Source organism: Eleutherodactylus coqui, chromosome 1, assembly GCF_035609145.1.
Source record: "Eleutherodactylus coqui strain aEleCoq1 chromosome 1, aEleCoq1.hap1, whole genome shotgun sequence".
Lineage (NCBI taxonomy): Eukaryota > Metazoa > Chordata > Amphibia > Anura > Eleutherodactylidae > Eleutherodactylus > Eleutherodactylus coqui.
Window position 1 is genome coordinate 496,845,810 of NC_089837.1, and position 15,941 is coordinate 496,861,750.

Consider the following 15,941-nt stretch of genomic DNA (forward strand, 5'->3'; position numbering starts at 1 on the left):
GACACATCTTTTTTTTTCCCAACATACATTACAAGGTTTAAAGAGCACTTGTCACATTCTCATGTCAGCAAGGTTGGCTGCCATTGAGAAAGTACAGGCTCATAAAATGGAAGAATCTGTCTCAAAATGGCCGCTAGATACAAAATGGAGCATTATAAGATGTAAATAAGCTTGTGTGTAGTGAAACAATTATTCAAGCAGAAATAACTTTACAGCAGGAGATTCGGTGCAATGCGTAATGATGTGTCTCTCTCTGTTCTTTTTCATGAGAACCAAGTCTGGACAACAGTTCTTATCAGGAAAAAGTCCTCCCACACTTTCAGAAAAACTTGGACAAGGGAACTGACTGTACTACAGCGAGCTGAATAACAAAGGGAGGACCAGGGAGGACGAGATAACGCTGAAGCTTGAGAACATAAATATATTCTCACTAAACAGTGCATGATTCCAATGTTTTTTCTAACCCAATGAGATTAACCCCCGTGACTAATGACGTATTCATTTTCTGTATTAGAACTATAGTCAGTCAATAAACTTTTCAGTGTGTACGCGCCTTAAGCAGAGTGGGCTGTATATACTTGCCGCGGCTCATCTCGACATATCTGTGAGAGCTAATTACTATACATCATAGTTTTTGGCCTCTCTGATGCATCCAGGTATGAACTAATTTGGAACCCAAGGCTTGAAAGGTTAATGTGACCGGTCATGTGTAACGGTCCTTAACAGTTGGCGTAGTCGGCAGGATTTACTGATTGATTGACTCTTGTGTCACTCATCGGACGACGACATCGGACTGGGAGGACATATATCCACTGTGCCAAACCAGAGGACTGATCAACCTCACACACAGCCCGGTAAGTGTCATATTTATCATATGATGCCTGCCGTTGGTCTGTTTTGGCTCAGTTGATTGACAGACTCCTAGGTCAGTCGGATGTTTGATGTTTGACATCATAGTTGTCATCGGTAAAGAAGTTTACCTCAGGTCTTGGGTGGTCTATGACACCAGGGGACAGAATCTTTTAGGACGTTATAAATTGTATTATCGAGCATACTTCTCAGGGACTGCAGATCCCGGTTGAGAGACGGACTTCTCAGGGACTGCAGATCCCGGTTGAGAGACGGCTTCGAGGTTTAGTTTATTGAGCATACTTCTCAGGGAGTGATTGAGCAGACGGCATCGGACGTGACAAGTACGATCACGTGATTGAGCAGACGGCTTCGGACTCCCGGTTGAGAGACGAACTTCTCAGGGACTGCAGATCCCGGTTGAGAGACGAACTTCTCAGGGACTGCAGATCCCGGTTGAGAGACGGCTCAGAGTTTAGTTTCGGAACATGTTTAAATTAAGGTACCTGACAGTGGTCTGTTTGATTCTGTCCACTTGGTGTCATGTAGAGCAGGCAAAAAAAAAAAAAAAAAAAAAAAAAAAGTTAAGAAGTTATGTGAAAAGTGTGTCAGCTGATAATGAAGGAATTGTAGTTAATAGACGTTTGCTCAAGTTTGCAGAGAAAGATGTTTCAGTAAGTGACGTACAGTTGAAGTAAGAAAGTTGCAGATTCAAGATGGCGATTATTCATATGCTTTGAGTTGAAGACAAAGAAAGGCAGCCTTTCTTCACCATCTGAGGGCACCGCCCCGGCCGTGTCATGGACGATGTTTTTCTCCCTTTGTCCTGCCCCTAGATGGCCGTGTTGTTATTGGGGCCAATACCAGTCGATATATCTTGATACGTGTCTAGTATGTAGTATTCCTGGACCCTCCCGTCACCATCGCCCAGTTAGGCCACGCCTTCGGTGGCCATTTCAGTGCCAGCCACAGCCCAGCGGCCATTTTAGCATCTGTTGTAACAATACCTTCAGCTGCCGCTCAGACGTCATCTTAGCTCCGCAGCAGAAATGAGCTGGCCTCTGACCTCCCATCTATGTATGTTTTTACCTGGCATACCAATTCTGCGCACTGCAATGACGAGTGCCTTTTCTGAATTTTGCATAGAAACATTCAAGTCCCCTCATCCCACCTGCAAACAGCCTTCTCCCGATTATCTGTTCTGCAGTCTGTGTTTAGCACCCCCATCCCAAGTAGGTCTGTGCTTAAAATTTCCCATGAATGTAGTTGTTGCTGGAAAAATCTTTTCCACTTTGCAAGGGGGAAAAATGGAGGAGAAAGGGAATCCTCTAGTCTGTGTCCCCCTATGACATGAAGCAAGTTCATGCAGAGTCTGCAGACAATTATGTGCAATTAACCACCGTGCTGTCTGTCCTGTATGTTTTAATGTCATAACATTGTGTCATTGCTGTACGTGTTGTCCATTCCTCATAAGTCAGATACTGCTGAGAAGAAAGGCCACTATAGGTGCTAGGATCGCAGACGGCAGTAGGAAAGCTTACAGAACGAAGGAGAGGGTCAATATGTGATAATATATATAGATATATAAATATATAGGAGTACATAGAGGGTTAATGCTTGATCTATTAGAAGCCGCAGCTAGGCCGGAGCAGGTCTCCAATCTCCCCCCTTCCCTTTGTTTTTCTCTTCGATCTAGTCTTAGGCCTTGAGAGTTAGAGCGGAGAACACTGGACAATTAATTAAGTTTGCTTGACTAGAATAGAACTCAAAATGAATCCAGTGAATATTAGTTTTGCTGTTCTTTGTGTAAATGTCAGTTCTGTAACTGGTCGGACGAGTGCGTAATTGCTAAATGTGTGTTCCTTTTATGGGAAATATTAGTGCTGTGGAATCTGGTATACTTCTCTGGTATTACAGACAGGAGAGGTGGTAGTGATTGAATGCATTTGTTTGCAAGATGAGGACAGTTGCATCATACGCGTTACGTCCTGTGTGAACTCTTACTAACATTTGAATGAGAGAGACAGACTTGACCGCATGGATGGATGAGAGTTAATGACCCATGTTCAGACTATGATAAATGTAAGATGTGTGATGCAGATATTGACTGGGGATACAAGTTTTTCTCCCCCCTTTCTGCATATGCAGACTGTAAAATTTTCAATGTGGATAGGTGTTTGTAGAATATTCATGTCTTTATTATTGGCACTGATATCTTACGGTGCCGGTTCAGAAGAGTTTTGTAAACTAACTGCTCCAACAAACACCCCTCTTTTTCCAGTCCAGAAAAGACGCTGAAGGGTCAGTCAGCCACCTACCGCATGAAGGTGCTGTGTGCTGATAATCTGGAAGCCTGCCAACAGGCCACAATTTCACTGTTAATTTTTCTTGCAGAAAATGTCTGTAAAGCCTCTAAAGACAAACTCTCCTGGGTCACTGTTTAGGCCAAGGAACTGGACATCTGACATAGGAACAAAAGGCTGCTGTCCCGGCCATACCTGTACCTATATGCGTTGCCAAACCCCGCACCTTTCTGGGCCTTGTTTCATACTGCCGACCATGAATGCACTCGGTTTCCCTACTTATGCAACCACTCTATGACTGTCTTTCAATTATTCTTTTCTCTCTCACCTCTGAAGCAGCTCCCTCGTGTGTTTGTGCGGTGGCAGCAGTACAGGCAATGGTTAACAAATCTTCGGAGTTGGTATTGAACTAACCCCCTCCCCATGATATCCGGAGTGTATACACGCAAGTGCAACCCAAGCACTTATTTCTGGCCCGTCAAATCCAGCTACTACCTTGAACTCGGTTACTCTCCCAGTTAAGTACCCTAGTTCAAAGGGGGGGGGGAGAAGATATAGGTGATCTAGGTGTTGCAGGTCAGCTATTTTTAAATTTTTAATTTTTTTTTCTTTTTCCTTTTTACAATAAGGTGCTAATCTATTCGAAATAGAATACCAGCCTGATTGTCTAGCGGTAATCGGTGCAAGGGGTTCAGAAGTGCCAATTCAGCTGGCGGAAACTGAACCGCTTGAGGTAATGTTTAAAGGGTCACGATACCTCACGCGCTTCCTTATGCTGGAAGGTCCTGAAAGCATATTGAGAATTGCGTGATGGGACCCTTGGGAGGTTGTATCAAACTTCACCTGTCTGGTGAGGCTCGTATACACCCCGGGTCTGAAAAGTCACCCGACCCTATGTCGGATGGCAGCAGACCAAGCGACACCTCTACCCGTCCTCACTCTTACGTACGCAGAGGAACAAGCTCTTAGCCCCTTTGGTCCGTCAGTACCCCCTGGCACATGTCCAGGAAGATGCAATTGCAGACACTGTCTCTTCTTTATGTTAACTGAAAGTTTTTGTTAATAATGCATATTTTGAGTTGTTTTTTATAGATGGTACCCAGGGTGATTGACGACTCCACACTGGATATACAGTGGTTACACAACAAGATGTCCTAAAAGCAGAATGTCTCCGCATGTCGCAGTACAAGAAGCGGAATTAAAAGCACTCACGGAGGCGTGTGGAGTGGCCACAGGTAAGACGGCAAACATTTACACTGACTCCCGGTATGCATTTGGCATAGCTCATGACTACGGCCTAACATGGAAGGCCAGACAGCTTGTTACCTCAGCAGGACAGCCAATTAAGAATGGTGCAGCGGTGACAAAGTGGAAAGCTCACACCAATTCCTACAGCAGAGAAACAAGTGGCAACGCCATCACAGATCACACAGCAAAGGCAGCGGCCCTTAAGCCGTGGAAGAAAAGAAGAAAAGAAGAAAAGAAGAATTTAACAATAATTTTGGACTTTGATATAAACCTTGGACTTTGATTACTTTGATATGAACTTGGACTTTGAATTACTTTGATATGCTAAAGACTTTACAGTTACAAGCCAGCAATGAAGAAAAAGACAAATGGACTAAATAGGGGAGCAGCAGAAATGGGACGGTGAATGGCGAACAGTCAACAGAACTTGCCCACCACGGTCCCTGTGCCCCATGATGGCCCAGCGAATGCACGGAAAGACACACCTACCGGGGGTCCAGAAGTCCGCCTTGAGGTCGTGTCCTCTGGCCTGCTCCGTCGCCTCCGGTGCCGTCCGGCATGACGTGCCCACAAGGGTCTTTCTGACTTTATTCCTGATAATGTTGCCTCCTGTGGCTAGAAACGCACTGACGCCGAAATCTGCGATCTGCACGGAGCCGTCTTCACCCAGGGGGATGTTTCCAGCCTTAACATCCCTGTAGATCTGGCCGTTCTTATGCAGGTACTCCAGACCTTCTAGCACCTCCTTCAGCATGGTGGCGATGCTTGCCTCATCCAGCACCCTGTTCAAAGCAGCAATGAGGTCAACGCTTGAGCAAGGACGGGTGGCTCCTGGGTTTTCTGTAGCTGCTGTATCATTTGTCCAATTTTGCATGATCTTTGCCGTAAGCAACAGGGCAGAAGTAAAATTTGCCACATAACACTTGCCTAGACCACTCTACCCATTTCAGAGATTGCAAATTGGCTACATTCAGCCCCCACTTGTTGGGAAGCATGAATATGTGCTTGTTGTTGATTTCTTTTCAGGTTGGAGACCTACCCTGTTACCAAAGTAAATAAGCAGGTAACTGCACAGAAGCTCATGAATGAGGTAATCCGCAGATACAGGGTACCGGAAGTGATTGAGTCAAACAAAGGTACATACTTCACAGGTGAAATAATGCAACAAATCATGTCTGCTTTGGGTATATTCCAGGCTTTTCACACACCCTACCGTCCACGGAGTAGTGGGAAAGTAGATCCATGGGCAATGAAGGAAACGGGTAAATTTTGAATTGAGTGTCTTTCATTAGTTTTTCTTTTTTCCAAGAGGATACATGCCACAGTAGCCAAGTTTGGGAAATTATTCTCTTGTTAATGTTGTCATAGGTCTCTCCAAGGAATTGTCAATAACGCATTCTGTGGTCTCTGTTTCTCTCTCAGGTCCTACAGACGAGCGTCACAATCTGAAACCAGGTGGCAGGTTTGATCCACATGTGTATATATATATAGATGCAATCAGATTGCCAAGGGGGGGTGCCAGATGAGTTTAAAGCCAGGGATCAAGTTAAAGCCGGATTTGAGTCCCTGTTTGGAATAGTAACCATCAATAAGAATGTTTGTATATATATTACAACTAACAAAGGTTTGTGAGCTATACAAGAGATGCACTTTAGGGGCCTGCTGATCAGTTGGGCCCCACGGCCACCATGGCTTTCCGGAACCGAGTGGCTCTGGATATGATGCTAGCCGAGAAAGGTGGTGTTTGTAAAATGATTGGTGAAAACTTGCTGTACATATATTCCAGATAACACAGGGCCCTACAGGTAAAGTGACTATCGCAATAAAGAAATTGGCCACATTGTCAGAAGAGCTGAAGCGTAATTCTGGGATAACTAACTCCTGGGATGAGTGGTTTGTACGGACCGGACAATGGAAACAATTCTTAATGCAGATAGGAATAGGGATTCTGGTTACTCTTATCCTACTCCTGCTACTTTCTGTCTGTATTGTGCCCTGCATGAGACGCTCTTGTGCTAAGCTTACAGATCAGATGGTACCTATCGCCCCCGTATACGTAGATATAGAGACCCCAGGCGATGGCTATATGCCTATAATACAACAGAGCGATTTGTCCTCTTATGGATCTGTCTCAGCAGAAACAGGGGTGACCACTCTAGTCTCCCAGCCATTAGAATAGAATAGCATGTATGTTGTAGATCCCTTCTGTGTCCATCAGGTCTTCGCGTTTAGTTAGTTAGGATTAGTTGTCGGGGAAGGGATTAGCCCTTGGACAGCTGACCAACAATGATAGGTAGGGCATAGATCATAAGCTAGAGATAGGGAAAGCAAACCTTACCCCGCCCAGTAGAAGTTATAAAGTATCGTTTATTTTGAGACAGTTTCTAGGGGGAATTGAGAAAGTACAGGCTCATAAAATGGAAGAATCTGTCTCAAAATGGCCGCTAGATACAAAATGGAGCATTATAAGATGTAAATAAGCTTGTGTGTAGTGAAACAATTATTCAAGCAGAAATAACTTTACAGCAGGAGATTCGGTGCAATGCGTAATGATGTGTCTCTCTCTGTTCTTTTTCATGAGAACCAAGTCTGGACAACAGTTCTTATCAGGAAAAAGTCCTCCCACACTTTCAGAAAAACTTGGACAAGGGAACTGACTGTACTACAGCGAGCTGAATAACAAAGGGAGGACCAGGGAGGACGAGATAACGCTGAAGCTTGAGAACATAAATATATTCTCACTAAACAGTGCATGATTCCAATGTTTTTTCTAACCCAATGAGATTAACCCCCGTGACTAATGACGTATTCATTTTCTGTATTAGAACTATAGTCAGTCAATAAACTTTTCAGTGTGTACGCGCCTTAAGCAGAGTGGGCTGTATATACTTGCCGCGGCTCATCTCGACATATCTGTGAGAGCTAATTACTATACATCATAGTTTTTGGCCTCTCTGATGCATCCAGGTATGAACTAATTTGGAACCCAAGGCTTGAAAGGTTAATGTGACCGGTCATGTGTAACGGTCCTTAACACCATGGACCCGGTAACACTATAGCGGTTTTCTTTTTCCTACTCTCTTCTATTCCCCAGAACCAACTCTCCTTACGTTCCGCTCCTGGCTCTTTGAATGTCAGGTGGGAGGTCCCCACCATTTACTGTCAATCGATATCATATTGGATTAGCAACAAGTATTGGGGACCGTCCACTTGACACATTCAAAGTGCTGAGAGCTGGATCTAAAAAGAGCCCATATTGGGGAATGGAAGCGAGTAAGGAGAAATGAGCGCCAATAGAGTCAGCGGGGCTGTGAATGCAAAGCTATGCAGCGGGGAGATCAATATTGGTCAGGTGGATTTCAGCCGTTTGATACTTATATTCTTGGTGGGAGGTCAGCAGATGCCAGAGCTGTCTGGCAGCCACTTTCTTATTTGTCTACAGCAGATATATATTCGGTCAAGAAAATGGATGAATGAATGTGTTCAACCGACAGCTAATATAGGCACACCCTTACTTCCTAGTCTTCCATGAAAGGTGTTGTCCCATCTGGGCCACCCATGTCCCCAACTACTTACATCATATCTATTCCCATATATTCCCTCATTTATGAGCCAAAAATGAAAAGCCACTAACAAATAAATGAATTAATCAGACTAAATGGCAAATGGGAGCTCTAGACTCTTTCTGTAGATACAGTAGTATTGGGGGGAGAGCTCCTGCTGCAACCAGTTGCCTTACAGACATGCCTGATCTGAGACGGATGAGAAGGATGGAAGAAAATAGGTAATTTCCAGGGACAGAGAAAATAAAAATTCTATATATCTAGTGTTCCTTTCAAAGCAATTTTCAATTCTCTTGTATACATAACATACAGTTAACATTCATACATGCTAATTCAATCCAGAACTTTATATGCAGCCCTTAAAGGTGGGACAAAAAAGGTTTTTAAAAGCTACTAACCATGCTGTACCAACATAAAATAAGTCATACACACCTCCACCACCTGGACTCCTGTTGGTCATCACAACTAGTTGCAAGGATGTCTTGACAACAGGACACAATTGTTGTAGCTAATCACCAGGCGAAGTGAGCCATGATTGGTTGTAGCAGTCACATGCCACTGGTATCACCAAGATCATCATTGGCTTACTCCATCAGGTTGTGAAGACCAGTGAAGGACAAAGCATCGGCAGAACGGGAGCGGCACAAGAGCAGAAAACAGGGTAATTTTTTTTTTGCCCTGGATAACCCCTTTAACGGCATGCCCGGAAAATCTCCGTGGCTTGCTGCAGTGACCATGCAGTTAAACCCCGGAAGATTTCCGTGGACAGCTCAAGTGCTGAAATGTGCCGAGCATGGAGCTGTCATCTGAAATCTTCCGGGGTTTTAATTGCATGGTTGACTCATTTAAAAAATGCCCTGCCCTGTGAGGCGAGGCATGACATGGTAATAATAAACCTGCCACTGAAGGGATTATGAAGCAATGACCAATAGTTGTCTTCTTAAAAGGGATAACTATGAAGCAATGACTAATAGTTGTTCCCTTTAAGGGACAACTATGAAGCAATGACCGGTTACATGCTGCCCAGCACTGTACTATATGGAATGACCGACAAAAAGAAGAGTAAGAAGAAGTGCTTCTTCCTAATGAGCACAACATTGCGGCCAAACATGCCTCGATTCTCTAGAGGATACTCAACGTAATAAGACCAGTGTATTTGAGCAACACAAAACAGCACAGTCCATCCGTTCTTCTCCAACGCAGATTTATCAGCAATGGGGGAAGGGGGGGGGGGGGGGGAACTAATTAAAAAAAAAAACAAAAAAACAAACTTTTGGAAATCTTCCTCATCTCTCGTTCTGCACACAGGGATGAAAGTCTCCATCCCGCCACCTGCCAATGAAGACGCCGCCATTCAGCTGAACAAGTGGTCTTGTGAAGAAGAGCCCGACACTCGCTCATCCATCATGGCTGTCTGATTTTATGGCCATATAAATAAAACTGGTACTTTGTAGGCTTTCCAGCAATTCTGCAGACTGATGAATGTGGAATCACATGGGAGGCGAGAGAGCGCAGGGCCGCAGGAGGAAAGGAAGGGGGGGTGCACCAAGCTTCTTACTATCTTGCATATGATTCTCTAGGCATCAAAGCTTTCCTTAGACACACAAGGCACGATACAGTATTGTTCGGTCTACGCCGGCACGGCGGCTGAATGCAGCCCAATTACAGTCCTATTTTTCCCACCATAATTGACAACTCTGTCTTTTCGTTTGCGGCGTCAGAATGAGATCGGAGGAACAGGACGGAGATGTAACCCTTTGACTGCAGTTTTTGTGTGTGTTCGTCTACGACGGATAAGCAGGGACTAAAAGCAAAAAAAATTGCTGGTTGTGGCCTTGGGATTCTGGGACAGCAAATGAAAGCTTAGAAATGCGCTATTACAGTCACACGCACATCGCAGCGCACAGTAATACAACACAGGGGTTCTCCATGCGTTTCATTATACAAGCAGCACAATAATTCTCATTTCTTAAAGGAGTTGTATCCAGATCTAAACTTATGCCCTATTCATGGATTATGGTATGATTGATGAAGGTCCAACCAATGGGACCCCATCAATCCCAAGAACAATTTCTACATGAATGGAGTGGAGGTCGCGCATGTGTACCTCCACTCCATTTATTTTAATGACAGGCCTGGAGATTTCCGACAGCTCACATTCAGCAATTTCCATCTCTGTCACTGAAACTGCATGCATGTGCCATCTCTACTCTATTCATGTAGGGACCATCAGGACCTCGTTCTCAGGTCCTAGCGGTTGGACCCTTATCGATCAAAAAGTTATCCCCCATCCTTTAATTGGGGATAACTTTAGATCTTGGTATAATCCCTTGAAATTATTTTTTTTGTCCATGGAACAAATAAAGTTAACACTTCCAACCAATAAATTAAATGTGAAGGTGCACATAAGCCGTGGTCGCAACAAGTGCAGTAACAGAAACCCTCAGCACTCATACACTTATTATCTGCATAAAATCGCACAACTGTTTATACCAACGACATAAAAGAGCAAGGTTCTTGGCACATAATTGGATCAAAATATGTAGGCCCATCTGCTACATCCAGGTGAACATTAGTGGATGGATTCCTAACTCTATGGACACCCCTCATTCGGCAAAAAAGCCTCCAAATAAATGAGAAAGCGGTATACCTGGCTATATACTCTCACTGAAGCACCACTGAAGTTAATGGAAGCCGCCCACGCCGCGGCACACCTGTAGTGGTCACTGTGGCTGTGCTGCAGATCCACGGGAAAGCAGGACATTCAAAAACAAAAAGAAATCACTGTACATGCGCCGGGCGCGTCGGCCGGCGCCCCTGGTCGCATCCGCCGTGCTGAAGAAAGAAGATCCGGCCAGCTCAGAGGAGACCCGCACTAGAACCGGAGAGCTAAGAAACTGTCTTTTTCTCTCCATGAGCAAGCAGTGGAATCCGTGTGTGCAAGTGGATATGAGGCCTTATGTCTTGGAAGCGCCGACTTTGTTTTTTGTTGCATGTGCATTTGTGTAGGATAACTGCCAACATCTTAGTAGTGCACTCCATTCCCCCATCAGTCCCAGGTCTTTCACTGAGAGCATAGAGCCAGGTATCCAGCTTTTCCATTGATTTGGAGGTTCTTGCCCAAAGAGAGGCAGCATTAGGAACCCATTTATTAAGGTTCGCTTGGACGTGGATTTTTACCATAGGCAGCATATTGCAACCTTTTAGATATAGCTAAAACTTTACCGGGGGCAAAGAAAGATTTTGTCAGCTGCCCTAGGCTCCCACTTTAAGGCACGGTGGCTTGTTGCTCCCTCCCCCACTCACCACATATCCAAGGGGGTCCTAACAAGGCCTATGGACAGGGTCTTTAAAAAGGGGTCCTCCCATGTTCTGTAACTTTCTAATCTACTTTGCTGGCAAAAATGGTGGGGAATTGAAATACACTGATGAAGTCCCTAAAGCAGTCCCAACAATAAGCAGACGCTAAAAGAGAAGTCTGATGACGCCTTATATTCACTTCCACCGTTCACGGCTGTATGCTAAGTATCCAGTATTCGATGGACGGTCTTGTAGCTCATTCTGGTCTTTGCCTTCTCCAAGGGAGTCAATGGATGCCAATCACTATGCAAAAGAGGAACTAAAAAAAAGACTTTCTACAGAAATCCAGGACCAGCAAGAGCTGCACTGGATAGTTTGCACTACATTAGCATACAGTGCTCAGTATAAGGGGGATTTATTTTCTCTTAGCACCTACTGTCGGAACTACTTTAGGAGCTTCATTGGCACTGACAGACCTCTTTTAAAAGATCTCTGTTTGCAGTCACTGAAAACCACCATTATAATGTACATCAGACCTAGTCCTGTTCACAGATGAGAGGTGGTTAGAGCTGTGTCCAGTGCTCCAATTTAAACACATTAGGGCATATGTATTATATGACTTGTGCCTGAATTGCAACTTTTTAGTGCCACAATTCTAGTACAAGTGCATTTACAGCAGCCCCTATCACTTTCTTTGTATAAAACTAGGTGGTGCTTAGTATTAGAGGACATGGCCCAATCGGATTTACTACATTTTATGCCAGAAAGTGGTGTAAATTATAGCCGAAACCTACATACATTTCCATCTCTCATGTAGAGGTGCTGACAGAGGCAACAAAAATCCACCACCCAGCCCGCTAATGAAATCAGATTAAGCACCCTTTTAACCTCTCATTCCTGTCTCTAAGACTTCTCCAGAGCAGCACCGGTCCTCTGGAAGGCGCTACCCAAAACCATTCGGGCAATCCCTGACTCTCACAAATTCAGGCGTGCTGTAAAAACGCACCTCTTCAGGGAGGCATACCATATCTCCTAAACCAAACCACTCTGTGTGCCGCATGATAACATGCTCCCTGACCTACTGACTGCAATCCCTGCTAGCCACCATCTACTGCCCCCTGCAGTCATACCGATTCAGCCATCGCACGGCTTATGTCTGACCATTGTCTATGTGTATAACATCCCTCACCCCCCACCTTACCATATCGCGCACATCTCCAGCCCTTTACCTTCTGTATCACCCCATTATTTGTAGTATGTAAGCTTGTTGGAGCAGGACCCTCACCCCTACTGTCTGCATCAACTGATTACTATATGTTACCGTGGTTTTTGTATCTGTTCTTCCCTGTTTTGTAAGAGCTGTGAAATATGTTGGCGCTATATGACTAAGGATTATTATAATAAATAAGCTAGTGCCTTTTAGTACACTTGTCAAACTTACGAAGTTTACAAACTTGTGAAACCTTGGTCTACTTACTAATAGCCTCATCATGACCTGTCCTGATTTTTCTGCAATGCATCAATGCAGGTAAAACATATAAAGTCTGACCCCCGGCTGTGTAGCTCGCAGATGACGGTCTAGACTAGATACGATATAATCACTTGGATGCAAACAAGAAGGATTCCATTCACTGATGGCAAGCAGTGTTTAAACTCCACACATTTTTCAAGACCTCCAAGTATAGTAGAAAGTTGCAGAACATTTCCTTATTCAGTGAATAACCGTTATTTACATAAAAGTGGAAAATCTCTATAAAAGGGGCCGAGTACCCCAACATTGTTGGCAGTGGGGGAACACAATACTCACCTCCCAATGCTCCCCCACCGCAGCTCACAGCTGCCCTAGTTTTGCATTTACTTCCACTGCAGTGGTCACATTGGCTGTTCATCCACATGACAATTGCAGCCAATAGGAGGCCAGACAGCGACGTTTTCAGTAACCTGCCTCAAGGCTTCCACATTAGAAGACCACATGACAGGCTTAGGCTCATACAGGGTGATTCCAATTGTGGAATCTGCGATCGTCGTCTGCGCGTATGTATGTATATTACACATACATACATTAAAAAAATAAAAAAAAACTCAGGAGACACCTTATGATTTTTATCTTAAAGGTGTTCTTCACGTTCGCTGATTTGTCTGGGCACCCTTGTATCAAGTAAGGATTGTCCAAAGAGTTGCCCTGTTCTGATTCCCAGTGATTAGTTGTAATCTTTGAGAAAATCTGCTAGCAAGTGTTTAATTTACCTACAGCTCCCCCGCAGGGAAAGTGAAGAATTACACAGTGTCCATTCACATCATTGTTTTTCTGCAGGGCAGGACGGGTCCTCCACTGTGAAACACCCCATCTATTAAGTGAGAATTCTCTGATCAAATGTATGAAAGAGGTTTTCTAAACTGGACAACTCCTTTAACTTGAGAAGTCAAAAACTGTGACCGCACATCAGCGTGGATGGATGTAACCACATGTCTCTGCTGGCAGTTTAGGCTTTGTAAAGCAGGATGAGGGTTATATAAGCTGAAGACATCATTCAGCATGAGAAATCCCGGAGATGAATTGTTTTGGAGTATTGCACCATGCAGCAATTTAAGTTATTGACAGCAGAGACCTTATCCCGCGGCTCTGGCAGCAGAAACAGGATTATTAGCATGGTACGAGAACATAAAAAGTACTTCTGTAGAATGTCATATCTGCAATTACAAAACTGCACAGTGAATAAATGCCAGGCCCGGGTCTCCTCCAAGAGCATGTGCGATACGAGGTCACTGTACCGCAGCGATTGCTGCCGCATTACCTTACATCCGTGTTTTGTTGACACGTCTGGCAGCACATTAATGGCATCTCTGACACTATTGTTTCCATGCCAAGGCTAAGACACGTTATGGATCACAGTTACTACAGGTCATATCCTTAGGCGGATGTGTGATGGAAAAATCCACCACAGTGCCACCTACTGGAGGGTAGCTACCCTAAGCATCAATATCTAACCTTTTAGCAGGCCTTGCAACATGACTAGGGATGTAAGTAAGCCAGACCAGAACACTCATGTACAGACAGCAGTTTCGAGTTCTTGCCCTCACCAAAGTGCCGTGCTCTTCAGTTTGACTAGGCTGTGAAAGAATGATTCCAATGCTAATTTGCATAGTTGCTTTCCCACTAAGCTTTGCATGGCTTATAGTGGTCCTCTCAATGAGAAACATCATCTCCCAGACATGGGGCAGATAATGGCCACCATGAAGAATATTACTTAAGGCAGAGCTAGGCCACCCATGGAGGTCACAGGTTGTAGCACAGGATAGGGGATATTTTGCTGATTGGTGGGGGTCTCACTGCTGTGACCCCCGCTGATCTCAAGAACGGGGGTCCATTGTACTCCTCACTGCGGGGAGTGCAGAAACCCTGCAGTGAGAAGTAGGGAGGAGACTGAATAAAGTGTTGGTGCGCAAGCGCAATAGCACTCCATTCACTTTTAACCCTTTCCAATCCATTGTCTGATGTCTAAAGACATTGTGATTGAAGGCTGTACAGCTCCGATATCGTAAGACATCCGGCAGGGTATTCTTACTGGCCGCTCTGTTGTTGGGGGCCTCTCCAGCATGTCACATACTGCAGTACTGGCTTTAACCAGCAGATGGCGCCATTGTATAATGGAAGAAAGAGAAAGCCCCCTAGGAAACACTGAATCCAAAATTGGATTGCAAAGGGTTAATGGGACTGGGGAGACAGCCGAGTGGGTGCTGCTCAGGTATTTCCATCTGACCTATTGAAATGAATGGAGCGCTGACAGTGTATACCTCGACCAGTGCTCTATTGACATTGACATCACTGTGCGGGTAGAAGCGACCCCTGCATTAACATGAGAGTGGGGCACAGGAGTCCCCTTTTCGAGATTGGAGGTCCCACTGCTGAGACCCCTGACTATCAGCAAGTTATTCCCTATTCACAGGATAGCGGATAACTTGTAAAACTGTGGTACAATCCCTTTAAAAGGGTCAAGAAAAAAAATAACAAAAGCTATCAGCACCAACAACATAGCTTTCCTTTTCCTACAGCCTAGATCACGATCCAAGAGTTGAGGAACAAAACATTAAAAGGTGTTTTCTGGGAGTAAACTGGAAATGTCCATTGCCCTCCAACTGCCCATACATTTAAAGGGGTTTTCCGGGCACAAAATGGAAATTCTGAAAATGCTGAAGTCTAGTAGCTACAGCTAAGCAGCGGCACTTCTACCTTTTATCTGCTGAACCTTCTTCTTCGTCCCGTGCAGCCGCTGATCTGCCGCTGTGTTTACACGCATCACTTCCGCAGTAAACACAGACTGCTACCTACTACTTGCAGCATGCATAGCGCCTGTCTCCCCGCCAGCACTGTAGCTCCGCCCACAGCTCACAGGTCCTACAACTTACTGGCACCAACCTCCCTCCCATAGAACTTCTGGCTGTCTGAACTGCACATGAGCAATACAGTGCAGTACTTCCGCTCGCATCCTCCCATCATGCACTGCTCACAGGATGTTGGAGGCTATGGACAGGGCAGGAAGTAGCAAATGCAGACAAGAGGTCAGAGGAATTGGAGAGATTTTTCGGGCAGAAGGTCAGATGACAGATAGAAAATGAAGACAGTAGCTAGACCGGGTCCAGTGACCCAATTACAGAATGACTTATTGTGATGATGTAC

At 44.8% G+C, this 15,941-nt stretch overlaps 1 protein-coding gene across 3 annotated transcripts in view; it reads right to left on the reverse strand.

Annotated features, from left to right (window-relative positions):
* The window catches only part of DEUP1 (deuterosome assembly protein 1), a 71,560-nt gene that overhangs the window by 12,347 nt on the left and 43,272 nt on the right, over positions 1–15,941 (reverse strand). The gene's annotated exons all lie outside the window — the stretch shown is intronic.